The 16869-nt window shown below is 49.7% G+C and overlaps 1 long non-coding RNA gene across 2 annotated transcripts; it reads right to left on the reverse strand.

Moving 5' to 3' along the window:
- Positions 1-2853: 2853 nt before the first annotated feature.
- LOC102469025 (uncharacterized) lies at positions 2854-16713 on the reverse strand. Of its 2 annotated transcripts, XR_337337.1 has the most exons (8): positions 16582-16713; positions 15700-15888; positions 15050-15159; positions 8439-8546; positions 8024-8180; positions 5032-5203; positions 4830-4959; positions 2854-3116 (listed from the first exon to the last, which is right to left on the reverse strand). It is a non-coding gene; the product is annotated as an uncharacterized LOC102469025 (long non-coding RNA). The 2 variants fall into 2 exon arrangements; XR_001369704.1 differs by lacking the exon at positions 15050-15159.
- Between the last annotated feature and the right edge of the window lie 156 nt (positions 16714-16869).

Here is a 16869-nt window from a genome sequence, read left to right on the forward strand (position 1 = left end):
AACAGGAAATGAGACACTTGGACATGACACACTGCTCTGCTCGGGCACCTGCTCTCTGCATTGTCCACCCACAAGAAAACTCTCACCAGACACAGCCCCTGGACCTCAGACCTTCAAATTCAGAGCTGAAAAAACATCTGTCTTGCACTCGCCGACAGAGAGAGACAGAGAGACAGAGAGACAGAAAGCAAGAAATCACCCCCCAGGGGGATGGCCACGCCGCAATCCCTTCTCCTCCATTCTCCTCTCTGGATCTTGGGCACAAACACGGTGTGATTTTAAGCCATTGGGTCTGGGAATTGAACCGTGGTTGTTGACTACACTGGAGTCCAAAGACAGCCATCATGCCATCTGCTGGTCCCAGCCCAGAATGTTCTGATTAAGAAGAAAATGAACAAGGGGCCAGTAGGTGGTCTGGTGGTTAAGGCTGTGGACTCCCACATGGCAGACTGCGGGTTGAGTCCTGCACCCGGCAGCTTGCTTTCTCATTTTCCCTTTCTCTCTCTGTGGTAAGCACACGTGCCCTGTAGCAAATTAAAATAACAATAATGATAAATAAAATTACATAATTCTTAAAAAAAAAATAGAGGGGCCAACAGATGGCATAATGGTGACATTGCAGCACTCCCATGTAGTTGACTGAGGTTCAAGTCCCAGACCCAGTGACTTAAAAACTCATACCGGGTATGTGTGCATATATGCCCCAAATCCTGAGTGGAGAGTGGAGGAGAAGGAATTGCAGGGTGGTCATCCCCTGGAGGGTGATTTCTCATTTTCTGTCTCTTTGTCTCTGTCTCTCCAGTGAGGACACATGCCCTATAGCAAAAATCTCTCTCTCTGAAAAAAAGAAAAAGAAAAGAAAAGAAAAAAACAGGAAATGAGACACTTGGACATGACACACTGCTCTGCTCGGGCACCTGCTCTCTGCATTGTCCACCCACAAGAAAACTCTCACCAGACACAGCCCCTGGACCTCAGACCTTCAAATTCAGAGCTGAAAAAACATCTGTCTTTTAAATTCCCCAGACTCAGGTATTTCTAGAGCAGAGGGAAACGGTTCACAGAGTCTGCACCCAGGAGGAGAACAGGCGTGACTCTGGCAGCCCAGAGGTGATGAACCATGCAGTGTGCTGAGCCAGCAAGCTGGATGGCCAGCCCTGGACGGGACCTGGCTTGCCTGGGAGGGCTGCCCTGAGGAAAGAGCGGCCTTATCCCTGCAGGACATACTTCGGGAACATTGCACAAGCCAACGCGTGTTTGGTACTTGTCTGTCCTTGATCCAGGAAAGAGATGGTATCAGAATCTGATTCAAGAATGCCTCCTCTGCAGACCCACCTGGCTGGTATCTAGTTTAATCTATGAATAGTCTTAGAGAATGTAGGGACGGGGAGCTCCTCTGACACCCCTTTAGCCAGAACTCCCAATTAACCAGCGATCCTGCCTAACCACGGTACTGTGAAGCCAGCCTTTGACTCCAGGGATCTGCAGGCTCCTGGAGTGTTTCGGAATAATGTAGAGTTTCAGACTGACGCTCTAGCACAGAAGTGGTTAAGCGCTGTGTGTTGGGATCCAGCTCCCCACTGGGAGTTTGAAGCTCTGGTCTCTTGGCTTGAAAAACACACCAAGCACGTGTGTGTATGTGCTCCAAGTCCTGAAAGAATGAAGAACTGGAGGAAAGGGATCATGGTATGACCACACCCCAGTGGGAGAGCTTTCTTGCCTTCTTTCTCTCTCTGGAGGAGCACACCCACCATGTGGTACATTTTTCATAATTGAAAGAGTTTGGGGAGCCAGCAGTGGCATCATTGTTAGGGCGTTGGATTCCTGTATGACCGACCGCAGTTCAAGTCCTGGACCTGGAGGCTTGAAAATTATGCTGGTGTATGTGTGTCCATGCCCAAAATCCCAGGAGGAGAATGAGGGAGAGGGGATTGCAGCATGGCCATCGCCCCTGGGGAGTAATTTCTCACTTTCTCTCTATTTCTCTTCAGCAAGCACACAAGCCCTATGACAAAAAAAAAAAATCCTAAAAAATTTAAAAATATGAGAGCCAGCAATTGGCATCATGGTGAAGGCACTGGATTCCCGCATGGCTGACCATGGTTCAAGTCCTACACCTGGAAGCTTGAAAATCATCCTGCGTGCATGTGCATGCATGCCCAAAATCCAGAGAGAAAAATGGAAGAGAAGGGCTTGTTGCATGGCCATCTCTCCTGGAGAGTGATTTCTCACTTTCCCTCTCTCTGTCTTCATCTGTCTTAGGCACGCACACACGTCCTATGGCAAAAACCTAAACAAAAAATTTTTAAGAGTTTTAATATACCATTTGCTAACCTGTCATTTATAGCACTAGTGTTTTCTGGAAGTCGGCCATATGATCTGGTGCCTGTGGTGAACAAACTAACGAGGTGGCTGCTTTTATCCAAGCAGCAGCATCCACCTCACCGCCACCCGCCCATTCAAGCAGACGTGTGCAGGAAGGGAAGTCTCAGCGTTACCAACGCTGCAGATTGCAAGTCATGTTTGGTTACCTGAAGAGACTTTAGCTTGGCTCCTCTCTGACAAGTGACGGCATCCATTGACTAAGTTGTGACAAGTTCATTGACCTAACTATAAATGAGAATATTGATCGAGGGAGGCTCAGTGTTTGCACCCTGCTAAAATGGGCAGGGACATGGTAGTGTGTGTGTGTGTGTGTGTGTGTGTGTGTGTGTGTAAGGGTCTGTGAGAGTTTGGGGATCAATATGTGTGTGGGTGTTTATCTGAGTCAGTGTTGGACTGGTGTGTGCATACTTGGAGGTCGTTATCAGTTAACTCAGGTCATAATAAAACACCATCAACTAAGTGGCTTTGATGACAGGAACCTATCAATATTTTCTCCCAGGTCTGGAGGAGACAAGGTGCGGGCAGGGTTGGGTTTTCACAAGGCCTTTCCTCCCAGCTTGCAGAGGCCGCCTTCACGCTGAGTCCTCACATGGCCTTTCCTCTGAGCATGCGTCCCTGATGCCTCCTGGCGTGTCCAGATTTTCTTCTTTTCATAAGGACATCAGTCAGATGGGATTAGGGCATACCGTGATGGCTTCATGTAGACTTAATCACCTCTCCAATGTCCCCACCTGCAAACACAGGCATGTCGTGAGGTTCTGGGCTGTAACATGAATTTGGGAAGACACCATCTGACCCACAGTTAGAGGTGTTGTGTGTATGTGTGTGTGGAGGGGTGGTGTGTGTGCACTTGGTGGGGGGCAGTGTGTGGCCTTTGCTCCTCTTTCCACCTCCATCTCACCCCTACCCCCATCCCTTGCTGCCTCCACTGGCAGGGGCTGTTTTAGAGAACGGGTGGTTGAATGATTACTCATGTCCCAACTGGGATGTGCATGGCTTTATTTCCTTTACATTTCATTTGATTTCATGTAATGAAACTCTGGGTACCTGTCCCACCTGCCTGAGAGACATTCTCTGTCCTTTTAGAGCTCTCTGCACCCCAGCCCTGCCTTAAGATCATGCAAAATATGGGGTCAGCAGGTGGCATGGTGGTTAAGGGAGCTGGACTCCCACATGGCTGACCACGGTTTGGGTCCCGGACCTGGCAGCTTGCTTTCTCACTTCCTCTCTCTCTGTCCGGTCAAATTAAAATAAATAAATAAATAAATGAAGTTAAAAAAATTAAAATAAAAAAAAAAAGATCATGCAAAGTATTTGACGTCTTGCACCTAATTGAACTTCCGAGAGCCTGCTCTAGTGTTGGGGTCACTTTGGTTACAGTGAGATGCCGCATCCTGCCCCTTTATGGCCTTGGGTATCTCCCCTCTCCACCAAGCATGGGGCTTTGCAGGCTCAGAGACTCAGGACTGAGCCCAGCCACTCTCCTTCCCTGCTGAGACCCTGTCGGGTCCTGAGGGAATAGCCCGTGGACTTGGAATCCCAGCACCCTCAAGTTCCCCTAGGCTCGGGACAATTCCCCTTCCTTTCCTGCTCTCAGTTCTTCCAGTGCCCTAAGACACCCAGAAACACACATTGTCCTGTGTGGAAGCAGAGGGGCTGGGGGAAGGACCCAGCTGGCTTTTGCTGTGGGGTAGCAGGGAGTGGTGGCGACTGCAGACTGGAGATAGCTTGAGGGCCCAGGGGCCCTGTGGCTCTGTGTGGACTTCAGTGTGGCCCAGCATCACCATAGCACTGGATTTTCTCATAGGATCTGGCAGCCTTCACTTCTAACATAATTTCTCCCAATTTTCAAATCTTTGCAACTCTTTCAAATTATTATTATTTATTATTTTTTACTTTAGAGAGTTTTTACTATAGGGCATGTGAGCTCACCAGAGCGACAGAAAGTGAGAAGTCACCCCCCAGGACGGATGACCACACTGCAATCCCTTCTCCTCCATTCTCCTCTCGGGATCTGGGGTATGCACACACATGCGCTCAGTGTGTATTTTAAGCTGCTGGGTTTAGGACTCAAACTGCGGTTGACTAGTGGGAGTCCAGAAACATCACTATGACACCAAAGCAAACAAACGTGTGCCAATCAGATGCAGCCTTGACTGGGTTTGAGCCCCTGGGGGATGAATCGAAACCCAGAGCCTGGGAACTCAAGGGGCTTTTTGGAAGGAGATGGAAGGCCATCTTTCAGAAAGGATTTATGAGGATTGCAGGGAATACTGGGATTGAGACCCGGGTGTCTTTCTAAAAACTTGCACATGCCCCAGGGGGGGTGCTAAAATCTCCCTCCCTATATGTAGGAGGAAACCAGGCTGGAGAGGGGAGGTACTGACTGGAAGGACATCCAGAGATGTGGTGGCCAAGGGGGGAGCAATATGTCGCCTACTCACCACCAGCCACCCCCATAGAATGGTGCATCTATGGTGAGGTTGAGGGTCATGGGGGGAGCAGCTGTCTGGGGTTCTGATCACGGACATGCTGCTGTGCTGCTGCTGCCTTTTCAGAGCAGTGGCCCATGTCCTGTAGAAGAGGCCCAGGGACAGCGGGTGAGGGTAGGGGGTGAGGTCTGCCCCCTTCCCAGGGCTGGGATACCTTTGAGGGTGGCGTGGAGTGGGATCAGTGAATTCAGGACTTCACAGCAGGGAAGGCCGCAGGACGACTCCGAAGAAGCTACATTGCTGTCACTATCACCTTGACGCTGCTCCAGGCTGAGCTGCATGCATTGAGCGGTCTGTTTTCTGGCTGTCTGGGGGCTTTGGAAGAACTGATGGCAGAGAGAGGAAGGAGGAACTTTCCTGAGCCTGCTCCTTACCCATGAGGGTACTCAGGGATATCCTCTCCTTCAGGACACCTCAGTTCTCTGAGCTTTCATGCCATTCCCAGCAGAGGCATCCTGATGCCAGGCCTTTGAACTTGAGGTCCTCCTGCCTGGAGCACTCGCCCACCAGATCTGCACATTCCTGTCCCTTCTCCATAAACAGGGTAGCACGCCCCAGAAGGGCCTTCCCGGCCTCCCTTCCCTCCCTGTGACTCTCACCACTTGTGTGGTCAGAAGCTGTGCTCTGGCCCTGTTGCCATCTAGAGCAGAGGACCCAACCCTGAACTGGGTTTTGGGTGTTTGGTTGCTTCCCAGGGGACCTCCGAAAAGCCCCTGCTCTGCTGAGCCCAGGGTCCTCCGTTGTTGTCCATGACTTATAATCCCAGGTTGCCTTCTTCATGGGGCCAGGTAGGTTCAAAAATGACTCCATTGGGACCAGAAGGTAGCATGGTGGTTAAGGCACTGGACTCTTACATAGCCAACTGTGATTTGAGTCCCAGACCTGGCACCTTGCCTTTTCTCATTAGTCAAAAATTAAAATAAATAAAATAATTCTTTTTTAAAAAGCAATGATCCCATCTGTGACTTCTCTGGCAAGCTCAGAGTGCCCACCTGTAGACACATGTGTAAGGGAAGCAAGGACAAGGATACGTGTGAGGAAACCTTGCACGACTAACACCCTGCGTGTTCAGTTGCTCAGAATTGGGTCTTGCTGGTCTTGGCTACCGGAAGTACTTGTGAGGATCCCAGAAAGGCGTCCCATCTGGGCAGACGAATTACAAAGACTCCATCGGGCCTCTGGGCCGATACAGCCACGTCTGGCCAGTGAGCAGGGCAGATTCAGGTCCCGCTCCTCCTCATCTGCCTCTGCTTCAGCTCACGATGTGGTTAACAGAACAGAGAAGCCAAACAAAGACCTCCCAGGTACGCGCTGAGGATGAAAGGAGAGCTAAGGCACAGGGTACAGCATATGGTGCCATTCCTAGGGAAGGAAATGCCCCAGAAAACAAGTGTGGCTGCAAATCTGTCTATTACCATATGTCAATCACCTATCAATCATCGATCACTGATTAATCATCTATCTCAGTCAATTATCTATCTATCGGGTTGTCGAAAAAGTTATGATGTATTTTTTAATGCAAAAATGTGTCATGACCTTTCCAACAGCCCAATATATCTACCTATGTATTTATCTATTACCTAGCTATCATTTATCTATCTACCCACCTATCATTTGTTGTCTATGTATTATGTCTCTACCGACCTACTTAACCTACCTATGGAAACACATGGGATCAAGTTCTGGTAATGATGCCAGGATGGGGTAACAGGGGTCGTTTGCGGGGAGGGGTTAAAGGACCCGTTAGCCTTGCTGCAGTGTTTTCATTTGCTCTGAGGAGCGGGGTTCAGGTATCACCAGAGTTCTCAGGCAATACTGAAACGCCCCTGGCCTCCCTCGCCCCGGGTCTTGGTACCGGCTGGAATCAGCAGAGAGCCTGCCTCTATGCTGTGACTGTGAAGGGTACCACAAATGTCGCTTCTTCTCGTGAATTGTTTGGAGACGTCTGCCATCCCGAGAACATGGAGGCACTCCGTAACCGTGGGGGTGATTGTATGAAGTTGGTTTGGAAGCTGTAACAATTTTCTGGTAATAACGCTTTGGTAAATGAGGCTGTTTTAGAAAACATTCAGCAGAGCTGCTAAAAACATCACATTCATTATGGGAAAGGTGAAAACGTAAACTCTGGCTGGTGTCAGGGAGAGTCGTCACAGGTCTTCCGTGAGTGTCGCCATGTGCTGACTGCCTGCCCCAGGACAAGGCCCTTTGGACTGGTGTGTGGGAAAGTGGTGACTAAAATGACCCTGGTCCTGCCACCAGTACACACCCATCTGCTGCCCTGGAGACATGGGACAGACCTGGCCAAGTCTAGGGAGGTCCTCTCTCACCTTCCCTCCTTTCTGTCCTTGGTGACTTTAGACACATAATCGTACCTACGTGTATTCTAGGAAATAAAGTGAAAACCTCACCCATAGGATGAAAGTTCTCTTTGACCAGCACCCGAACTCCAGAGCCCTCCCAGAGGTCACCCCTGTTGTCAGTTTGACTTGTACCGCTGTAGACGCTGCCCTGCGTGCAGAGCGGGGTTTCTCATCTCTGGCACTCATAGCAGTCCTGGCTGGACAACTCTGGGTTGTGGGGTTGTCTCGTGTTTTGTGAGATGTTTAGCCACTTTCCTGGCTCTTACCCACTGGATGCCAGTAGTACCTGGTTGTCATAGACAGAAATGTCACCAGACGTTGCCCCATGAACCCTGGGAGCAAAACTGCTCCTCGTGTGAACCACCGCCCAGATCCTTGGTAATACATTGGGTCGTCAGAAAAGTCACGTTTTCCTATGCAAAAAATGTGTCATGACTCTTCTGATGAGCCAATAATTTGGGGGGCGATTTTGCTGAAAAACAAGGAACGAAAATAAAAACAGAGGTACATTATCGTGGTTAAGGTGTTAGACTCCCACATGGCCAACTGCAGTTTGAGTCCTGGACCAGGTGGCTTGAAAATCATGCTGGGCATGTGTGTATGCATGCCCAAGATCCCAAGAGGAGAACAGAGGAGAAGGGACTGTGCTTGGCCATCCCTGCGTGGGGGTGATTTCTCACTTTCCTTCTCTCTGTCTCTCTGGCAAGCTCATGTGCTTGTAAAAACCTTTAAAACAAAGTACACTACTGTAATGCATACGTCACATTACAGACTTTCCAGGCTCACGGTTTGTCACTGCGATGAGCTATATCTCAAGTCTTCCTCCCCACACAGACAGCTCACGGCTTATTTCGGCCGTCCTCTGTGAACAGGTAGGCTGGCTGTCCGTTATTCCAAAGCTCCAGTGAAGGCTATCGCACAGGCCTCTTGGGTCAAGATTTCTCTGGGATGAAGACAAAGAACGAAACTTCTGGGTCGAAGAGCACGTGCACTTGAAATATTTACATATACCACAAAGTGCATCTGCAATCCTGGTTCATACTTGGAACATGGACACGAGAATACGCTCCCACACCCTCCCACCCTCGGTGTTATCACACGTCTATATTTTGGTCAATTTAATGGGTACAACATGGCAGGGCATTGTCCCGTTGTCCCTTTCTGCCCACGACCGTTTGCACATGTATGAATTCTTCCGTACATGTAATCAGCACTAGCCGAGCATCTCTTGTGTTTTAGACTCCGCCGGGTTTGGGGCTGTGACGTCAAAGAAAGCAGGTGCAGTTCCCACCTTCCAGGTACTTCCAGGCTGGAGGGAGAGAGCCGTGGGCATCCCCACCAGGACTGGGTGGGCCATGCTCAAGAGGGGTCAACACAGAGGCCAGGGGCGAGGCCAACTTCCCTGAAGAGGAGGGGAGTGAGGAGAAGAGAGTACCTGAGGCAGAGGAAGCAGGTGGGCCAGGGCTGGGAGGTGGCAGGCCCGGAGCCTACAGTGCTATGGCCAGGTCAGCAGGGCAAGAGCTCAGGGACACATGCAACCTAGGAGCTAAAATCCTGAGGGGTTTACAGGCCATACTAAGAGCCTTGGAAGCCCTTGAAGAGCCTGAGGAGCAGGGACTGGTAGTGGCAAAGCAATAGATTCACATGGGAAGGTCCCAGGTTCACATCCTAGGGCCTCCCTGTGCATGCCGGACATGTGCACATGCCCATGATCCAGGCTGGCTAGGACTGGGGGTGGACCATGGCATGGGGGCATTGTTGAGGTGCCTGTCTCCCTGTCTCTGTCTCTGTGCCTCTAGCTCATGAAGGAAATAAATAGAATTAAAAAGCAAAGGTCTGATGTGAATGGTTAAAAAGCACATGAGAGCCAGCAGATGGTGTAGCGATTATATCACTGGACTCCTGCAGGGCTGACTGTGGTTTGAGTCCTGCACCTGCTGGCTGTGTGGAAGGCCAAGGTTCCAGGAGAAGAATGGAATCAAGAAGGAACTGGGGCATGGCCATCCCCCTTGGGGGTGATTTTTCACTTTCCCTCTCACTGTTTCTGTCTCTCTGGCGAATGAATACATCCTAAGGCAAAAACTGTTCCATAAATAAATAAATAAATAAATAAATACCTATGAAAAAGCATTCAACATCTTCTGTCGTAAGGGAAATGCAAATCAAAACCACAATGAGGCATCCCCTAACCCCAGTCAGAATAGGTATGAACCAGTGCTGGGGCAGTTGTGGGGAAAAGAACTCCCATGTACTGCTGGAGGGAATATAACTAGTACTGTGGAAAACAGTGTGGACGCTCCTCAAAAATCTAAAAATCAAATTACTCTATGACCCGGAAATCCCACTCTTTGGGTATTTGCCTAAAAGATGGAAAAATCAGTGTTGGTGAGACACTTGCAGATCCATGTTTATGGCAGCCATCAGCCATAATCGCCATAGCTAAGTCATGGGATCAACCTCAGTGCCCAACCACTGGTGAATGGATTAAAAAAATGCAGCTTAGGGGCCAGCAGGTGGTGTGGTGGTGAAGGTGGCTGGACTCCCGCATGGCTGATAGCAGTTCAAGCCCTGGACCTGGCAGCTTGCTCTCTCAGTTTCCTTCTCTCTCTCTCATCAATTACAAAAACAATTTAAAAAGTGACAATGAATAAGATTAATTTTTAAAAAAAAAAATGCAGCCTATATACCCAGTACACAATGGAATACTACTCTGCCACAAAGAACAATGAGATCGTGTCATTTGACACAAAGTGGACAAACCTGGGCCAGCTGTGGCATGGTGGGTAAGGTGGCTGGATCCCACACGACTGAAAATCATGCGGTTCAAGTTCTGGACCCGGTGGCCTCCAAAACACGCTATACACATGTGTGTGTGTGTGTGTGCCCAAAATCCCGAAAGGAGGGAAAGATGGAGAAGAGAATATGATGTGACCTTTCCCCATGGAGGGTGCTTTCTCACTCTCCTTCTGTCTTTCTCTCATTCCAGCAAGTGCGTGCACCCTCTGAGAACATTTTTTTCTTAAAGTGGGCAAACCTAGAGGATACAAGAAGTGAAATGAGCAGGCTATGGAAGACAAATACTGTTCACCCTGTGTAACATTTACCAAGTGTCCACCCTCTGGCAGGAACCGACGCACTCGATGGCGTGGAAGTAGAGACAGAGATAGTAGCTATCAGAGGTCCAAGGGAGTGGGGTGGGTAGGTCAAGGAGAAAATGACTGACAGGCAAGAAAGGCACAGAAACAAGCGGACTAGGTTATGGATTACTTGCCACAGCTGAATAAACACGTCAGTGACTATTGAGTATATGCTTAAAAACTATCACAACGAAAACCCACTAGGAATAGTATTGACTGTGTATGACACTATGTAATACCAATGGTGAAAGGATGAATATGTATGTATCTTTGATGGGCCATCACACACTGTATGCATACTTGGGAAAAGCACAAGTACCCCACAATGATGTGTAATGATCAAGACCAGCAGACGCAATTTGAGTCTTGGACGGTGGCTTGAACCTCACGCTGGGTGCAAATGCATATGCATGCCCAAAATCCCAAGAAGAAAATGGAGGAGAAGGGATTATGGCATGGCCATCTTCCCTGGGGAGTGAGTTCTAGCTTTCTCTCTGTCTCTGGTGAGCACATGCTCCCTATAGCAAAAATCTCTCTTAAAGAAAAAAAAAGGAAGATGTATAATGATCATTTGTAATTCAGGAGTCATCTTTTAAAAAAAATAAAATAAACAGTCCAAGCTAAGGGGCTCAGGTGTCTACAAAACCGGAGACACACATACTGGGGCCACTGACCACGAATTTCCTGAGGCTGCCCTAACAAATGACCAGAAACCTGGGGCTTCAAACAGCAGAACTGGATTTGCTCACCGTTCTGAAGTCCAAGATCGAGGTGTCGGCAGGGCTACTCCCCCTCAATGCTCTAGGGGAGCGTCCTTCCTGCCTCTCGTGCTCGGTGCCTCCCCATGTTCTTTGGCTTATGGCTGCATCTCTCCAGCCTCTGCCTGCACCTCCGTGGCCTCTTGTCAGAACACCTGCCTCTGATTTAGAGCTAGCCTGAGGGATCCAGGTGATCTCATCTCAAGATCCTTAACTCAATTACATCTATAAAGGTATTTCTTTAAAAAAAAGATTCTATTTTACTTATTACTTTTTTTTTTTTCCATTCACCAGAGAGAGAGAGAGAGAGAGAAAGTGAGAAAGCAAGCTGCCAGGTCTGGGACTCGAACTGCCATCAGCCATGTAGGAGTCTAGTGTCTTATCATCATGCCATGGGACCAGCAGTTAACATAATGGCTATGGTGCTGAACTCCCATGTAGCTGACTGTGGTTCGAGTCCCGGACCCATTGGCTTAAAATCACACAGGGTACGTGTGCTGTGTGCCCAAGATCCCGAGAGGAGAATGGAGGAGAAGGGATTGCGGCGTGGCCATCCCCCCTGGGGGGTGATTTCTCGCTTTCTATCTCTCTGTCTCTCTCTGTCTTTCTGGCTATCACACGTGCCCTATAGCAAAAACCTCTCCAAAAAAAAAAAAAAATCACCATTCCACACGCTGGCCCCTGCAAAGACTCTTTTAACAAATAAGGCCACATGCACAGGTTCCGGGACATGGACTCATCTTTGGCGGGGGATGTCACTTATTCTACTTCAGTGCTCATGAGGACAGTAGAGGCTGCCTGTGGTGCTCTGTGCTGCCCCCAGGCAAATTTCTCGCTTTCTGTCTCTGTCTCCAGTGAGCACATACAAAATAGCAAAAATCTCTCTCTCTTTTCTTTTTTTTCCTGAGAGGTTTTTGCTATAGGGTGCGTGCGCTCGCCAGAGAGACAGAGAGCGAGAAATCACCCTCCAGGGGGGGATGGCCACACCCAATCCCTTCTCCTCCATTCTCTTTTCAGGATCTTGGGCACACACGCACCCGACGTGAATTTAAGACACCGAGTCTAAATACAACCCCCAATCGACTACATGGGAGTCCAGTGACATAGCCATTACACCAACTGCTATTCCCGCAAAAATCTCTCTTTTTTTTTAAAAAATAAAAAAGCTCTGTGGGAGCCAGCAGGTGGCATAGAGGTTAAGGCACTGGACTCCCACGTGGTCAATCATGATTTGAGTCTTGAAACTCATGCCAGGTGTGTGTGCATGTATGCCCAAAATCCTGAGAGGAGAATGAAGCCGAAGAAACTGCAGCATGGCCATCTCCCCGGAGGGGGTGGGGGTGATTTCTCACTTTCTGTCTATCTCTCTGGCAAGTACACATGCCCGATAGCAAAAATAAAAGAAAAAAACAGCCCTGTGTGGGGCCAGGAGGTGGCGTGGTGGTGGTGAAGGCACCGGACTCCCACATGGCTGAGCATGGTTTGAGTCCTAGACCTGGCGACTTGCTTTCTTACTTTCTCTCTTTCTCTCTGTCTGTCTCTGGTGAGCACACCTGCTCTATAGCATACTTTAAATAATAACAACAATAATAATAATGACAAATAAAATAAATAAATGATATTTAAAAATAGCCCCGTGGTGGGCACCATGAACGCTCGCTCGGGATAATTCTATTCGTGCTACTAATCCAGAAGGAGACCTCTAAGGACCTCTAAGCTGATATTTTCTCATCCTCGTTTCCTAATTTTCTCAAACATCAGGCAGCTGGGGGGTGGGGAGCCGCATTTTCAGATGCAAATTTTTCTCTGAACCTCAGAAGCTTTAAAACCACCAGATGAAGTATAGAAAGTGCTTGACAATTTCTTTAAGACTCTTTCATTCTCTGGGTTAGAATATCATGCGTGAGTCTATGTGTGTGTTGTGTGTTTTTTTTTAATCCTGCTATCATGAGCAGCAGGTAGCAAAATGTTGATCTTTAATGTGTTAGTAAAACAGCATACATTTGAATATTGGCTTTTTCTGCCATCTGCACCAGTTGACACTGTTTTTCATACCAGCTTATTACATTTCTTGTACAAACATACTTCTGGGTGTCGCTGTTGATTTATGCTATAGTTGCTCTGGCATTTGTGTTAAAATAGCATTTTAAAACTTATAAAATATTGCTATTTATTCCTTCCTTGATCCTGTGCCACTTGACAAGCTCCGGAGCAGTGTATATCTTCTAAGGACTAAATTTTCGGCCCTGGTTCTCTTGAGGGCTCTGGGGACGGGGAAGCCCAGAGTGGTTCTGGCCCAGGGTCCAGCTGATATGCCTAGGGCACAGAGCTCATGACTCCCTCACGGCTGACCTGCAGATCCTCCAGCATTAGTTTTAACCTGCAGCTGAAAAATAAATATGGTGGATTATCATAAAGCTAAATGTTCAATGTAAAGACCTATCTTTTTTCTTTTTTCTTTTTTTTTTTTACAGGTTTTTGCCTTTGGTCACGTGAGCTCACTAGAGAGAAAGAGAAGGACAGAGACAGAGAGGGAAAGTGAGTAATCACTCCCCAGGGGGGATGGCCGTGCTGCAATCCCTCCTCTATTCTCTTGGGATCTTGAACACTTACGCACACGACACTGGCATGAGTTTCAAGTCACCGGGTCCAGGACTCAAACCATGGTCAGCCATGTGGGAGTCCTGCGATGTGACTGCTATGCCCTCTGCTGGCCCCAAGACCTATCTTTTATTCTTTGAGTCTTCCCTTCTTGATGTGAAAATGTCCCTCCATTGATGAATCGAAAGGGGATCGTGGATGATGGCCTTTCTTCCCCCTCTCCAAGAGCTTTCCTTTGCAAACTCAGGAGCTAGCGTCCCTAGGTTGGTTCTTCCGTTGGTTTGGGGCACAGTTTACCAGTCTGCGAAATCCATAAATCTGGGGCCCATTTGTGCAAAGCCTTGGGGACACGAGCCCCTCTGCTGGGACCCAACACCCTGCAGAGGCAGTAGATGGGGCTGGGGTGGGGGGTGACGGGAACTGGTATGGGGGCTCCTCAGGCCCCCAGGGAGGCCCTGTGACAGTGGATAGTGCCTGCAGCCGGCTGGTGCATACACGAGGCATTCTGCCACTCTAAAAAAAAATCTGTGCAAACTGCCACAGATGGAAGGAAGAGCCAATATTCAAATTGGAGGCTGTTTTGCTAACACGTTAAGGAGTAACGTGTTTTTACTGGCTGCCGCGTACTGTTGCAAGATGAGTTTTCTTAAAAAAAAAAACAGAAGAAGAAGAAGAAAGAAAAGAAAGGAGCAGAAGCAGGCTGTTTAGGGCAAGTGCTGGGGGTGGGCTGGGGATGTGGGGTGCCCCTTACTGCCTCTCCTCGCTCCCACTGCCCCACTGAGAGGACCCTGGGCTCCAACCGCAAGCCCTGTCTTCAGCTCTAAGGCCCTGGCCCTGGCCCTGCAGACACTCAGCCCACCTCCAGCCTTCCCCCAGCTTGTACTTCCATCCTTCTGGCTGGCACGTTCTAGTCCACTTCTTTTTTTTTTTGGGTCTGGGACTCGAACCACGGCCGACTACATGGGAGTCCAGGAACGTAGCCATTATGTCATCTGCTGGTCCCAGGTGCTAGTCCATTTCTACTCAGGTTCAGCCTGAGTGTGAGGAAGATAATGAAAGCTAGGATTCTGACATGCCAGCACCCATGCTAAACACGTCCTGGCGCTGCTTTGCTGAACTGAATGCTCCAGTTGCCCCATTTTACAGGAGGAAACTGAGGCACAGGCAGTTAAGTAACCCACCCAGGGTCACACAGTTGGGAAGTGGGGCTTGGACACAGGAGGTGCTTTCTAACTCCCACAGCAAAGCTCGGTCCCTCCTGCCCACCTCACCCTCAACAGGAAGACACTTCCTCACCCCTCCACCCCAACACTTACCTGCACCCACAGTCAGCTCACAGTCTCGACTACTCAACTTCCAGACCAGGCTGAAGGACAGGGCAGGGGTCTGTGGGTCTTCATGGGTTAAGATGGGGTTTTCTGTGAGACTTTATTTTGATTTTTGCAAAATGAGGACCAGGTCAGGGAGGTTTCACACTTAACAGGAACAAAGGCACAAAGCTTGACAGAAATGATAGCTCTCCTCAGGTCACTGTGTATGGTTGGGGTGGGAGAGGGGCTGTCAGAGGTCTAGGGTCCAGTCCTGGCTGTTTTCTTCTTGAAGATGCTTTGGACTGGAGATTCTCTCTGGGACACCTCCTGGCCAGCCGCCCTTGTGGGAGCCTCGGGGTCCAGCGCCCTCTGCTGGTCCATGGCAGCAACACAGCTGGCCTCAGCCTTGGAGCAGCCGGCTCAGGGAGAGCTGGCCTGCTTCGGGCTGTCAGGACAGAGGAAGGCTGGGAGAGAAGCAGGCACTTCCTCCCTTACTCTGGGTTGCCCTGGGCTGCCCAGTGAGGACCCAAGCCTCTGACAAACTCATTCTCCTTTCCCTCTGAGGGTGAGGGCCGCCCCCGCTGAGTGACTCACCGCAGTCCTGGCTAGAGGAAGGGAGATTGTGAGGGCAGCCCTTTAGAGGAATGAAGACTAACCAGGATGAGTCCTCTGAGATTCAGGAATGCTGAGAGTTGTGAAAGCCCTCCTCGCCCATGCTGGGAGCAGCCGGTGGGACAGGTGTCCGGCAGACCACGAATGCCTTGAGAACTGCTAATCCACTAGCCAGACCCTGCCACTCCCCCTGTGCTTGGCCTCATGCAGGGTGGGAGTCTCAGTTTCCTCATCTGTGGAACAGGCACAGTGGGGATCGCAGAGGTCACTGCTTTGTGTGCTGGACTCCCACCTGTGGACACCCCTCCCTAGGGCGTCCTGACAGTGTCCACGAATGCTTTGAAAAGGACAGTCCATTTGGACCAAGAGGGAGAAGGGGGCTCTGAGGGCTCACATGGACCAAGGTAAGGACCCAGAAAAACAGCATCTCCTTGGAACCCAGAGCACTTGAGCTCCAGCCCAGCTGTCAGGGGCGGTTTTTGTCCAACAGGAGACTCTTATCTAGACTGTAAGCATCCCTGCCCCCTGCAAGTTGTCCGCAGACAGCTGAGGTTCACCAGATACACACGTGCCGAATGCGTGGCAGGCACACGGGCAGCTCTCAGCACTCACCCCACCCCAGCCCCTGCCCACAGGATGCACAGACCTCACTCCGTCTCCGACCCAGCGCTGTCTGAGTATTTCAAAGGTCCTCACCCAGAGCTGGGGCCCCCACACTGTATATCTAAGTATTCGACAGTTCTCTCACCTAGCAGCAGGCATGCTGGATCATAGGGGAGGTCTATGTTGAGTGTGGCGAGGGGCCTCCGTCCTGTCTTATGTAATAGCGGAATTAATTTGCCTTCCCTCCCACTGTGGAAGAGTGCCCCCTTCTCCAGGAATGCTGCTTATTTTAGTAATTCCCAGGGCGGGGCTCGCATACTCACCAGGGGAGCGCATCTGGCCTGTGCCTTCCAGTGCCTTAGGAGGAGAATGGCTGTTTCTAAGTGTCCATTTCCCTCCTGGCCAAAGATGGCACAACTGGAGGGTCAGGAAGGAAAAGGACTGCAGCCACTTGAATTGGGTGAAGCATAACTGAATCTGTGACTTCATAATGGCGCTTGAAACCTCAGAGGCTGGGAACAGCAGATGGCATAATGGTGATGTCGTTGGACTCCCACGTAGCCGACCACGGTTCAAGTTCTGGACCTGGCAGCTTTAAGCTCACACCAGGC

Source organism: Tupaia chinensis, unplaced genomic scaffold (genome assembly GCF_000334495.1).
Source record: "Tupaia chinensis unplaced genomic scaffold, TupChi_1.0 Scaffold145396_1, whole genome shotgun sequence".
NCBI classification, from domain to species: domain Eukaryota; kingdom Metazoa; phylum Chordata; class Mammalia; order Scandentia; family Tupaiidae; genus Tupaia; species Tupaia belangeri.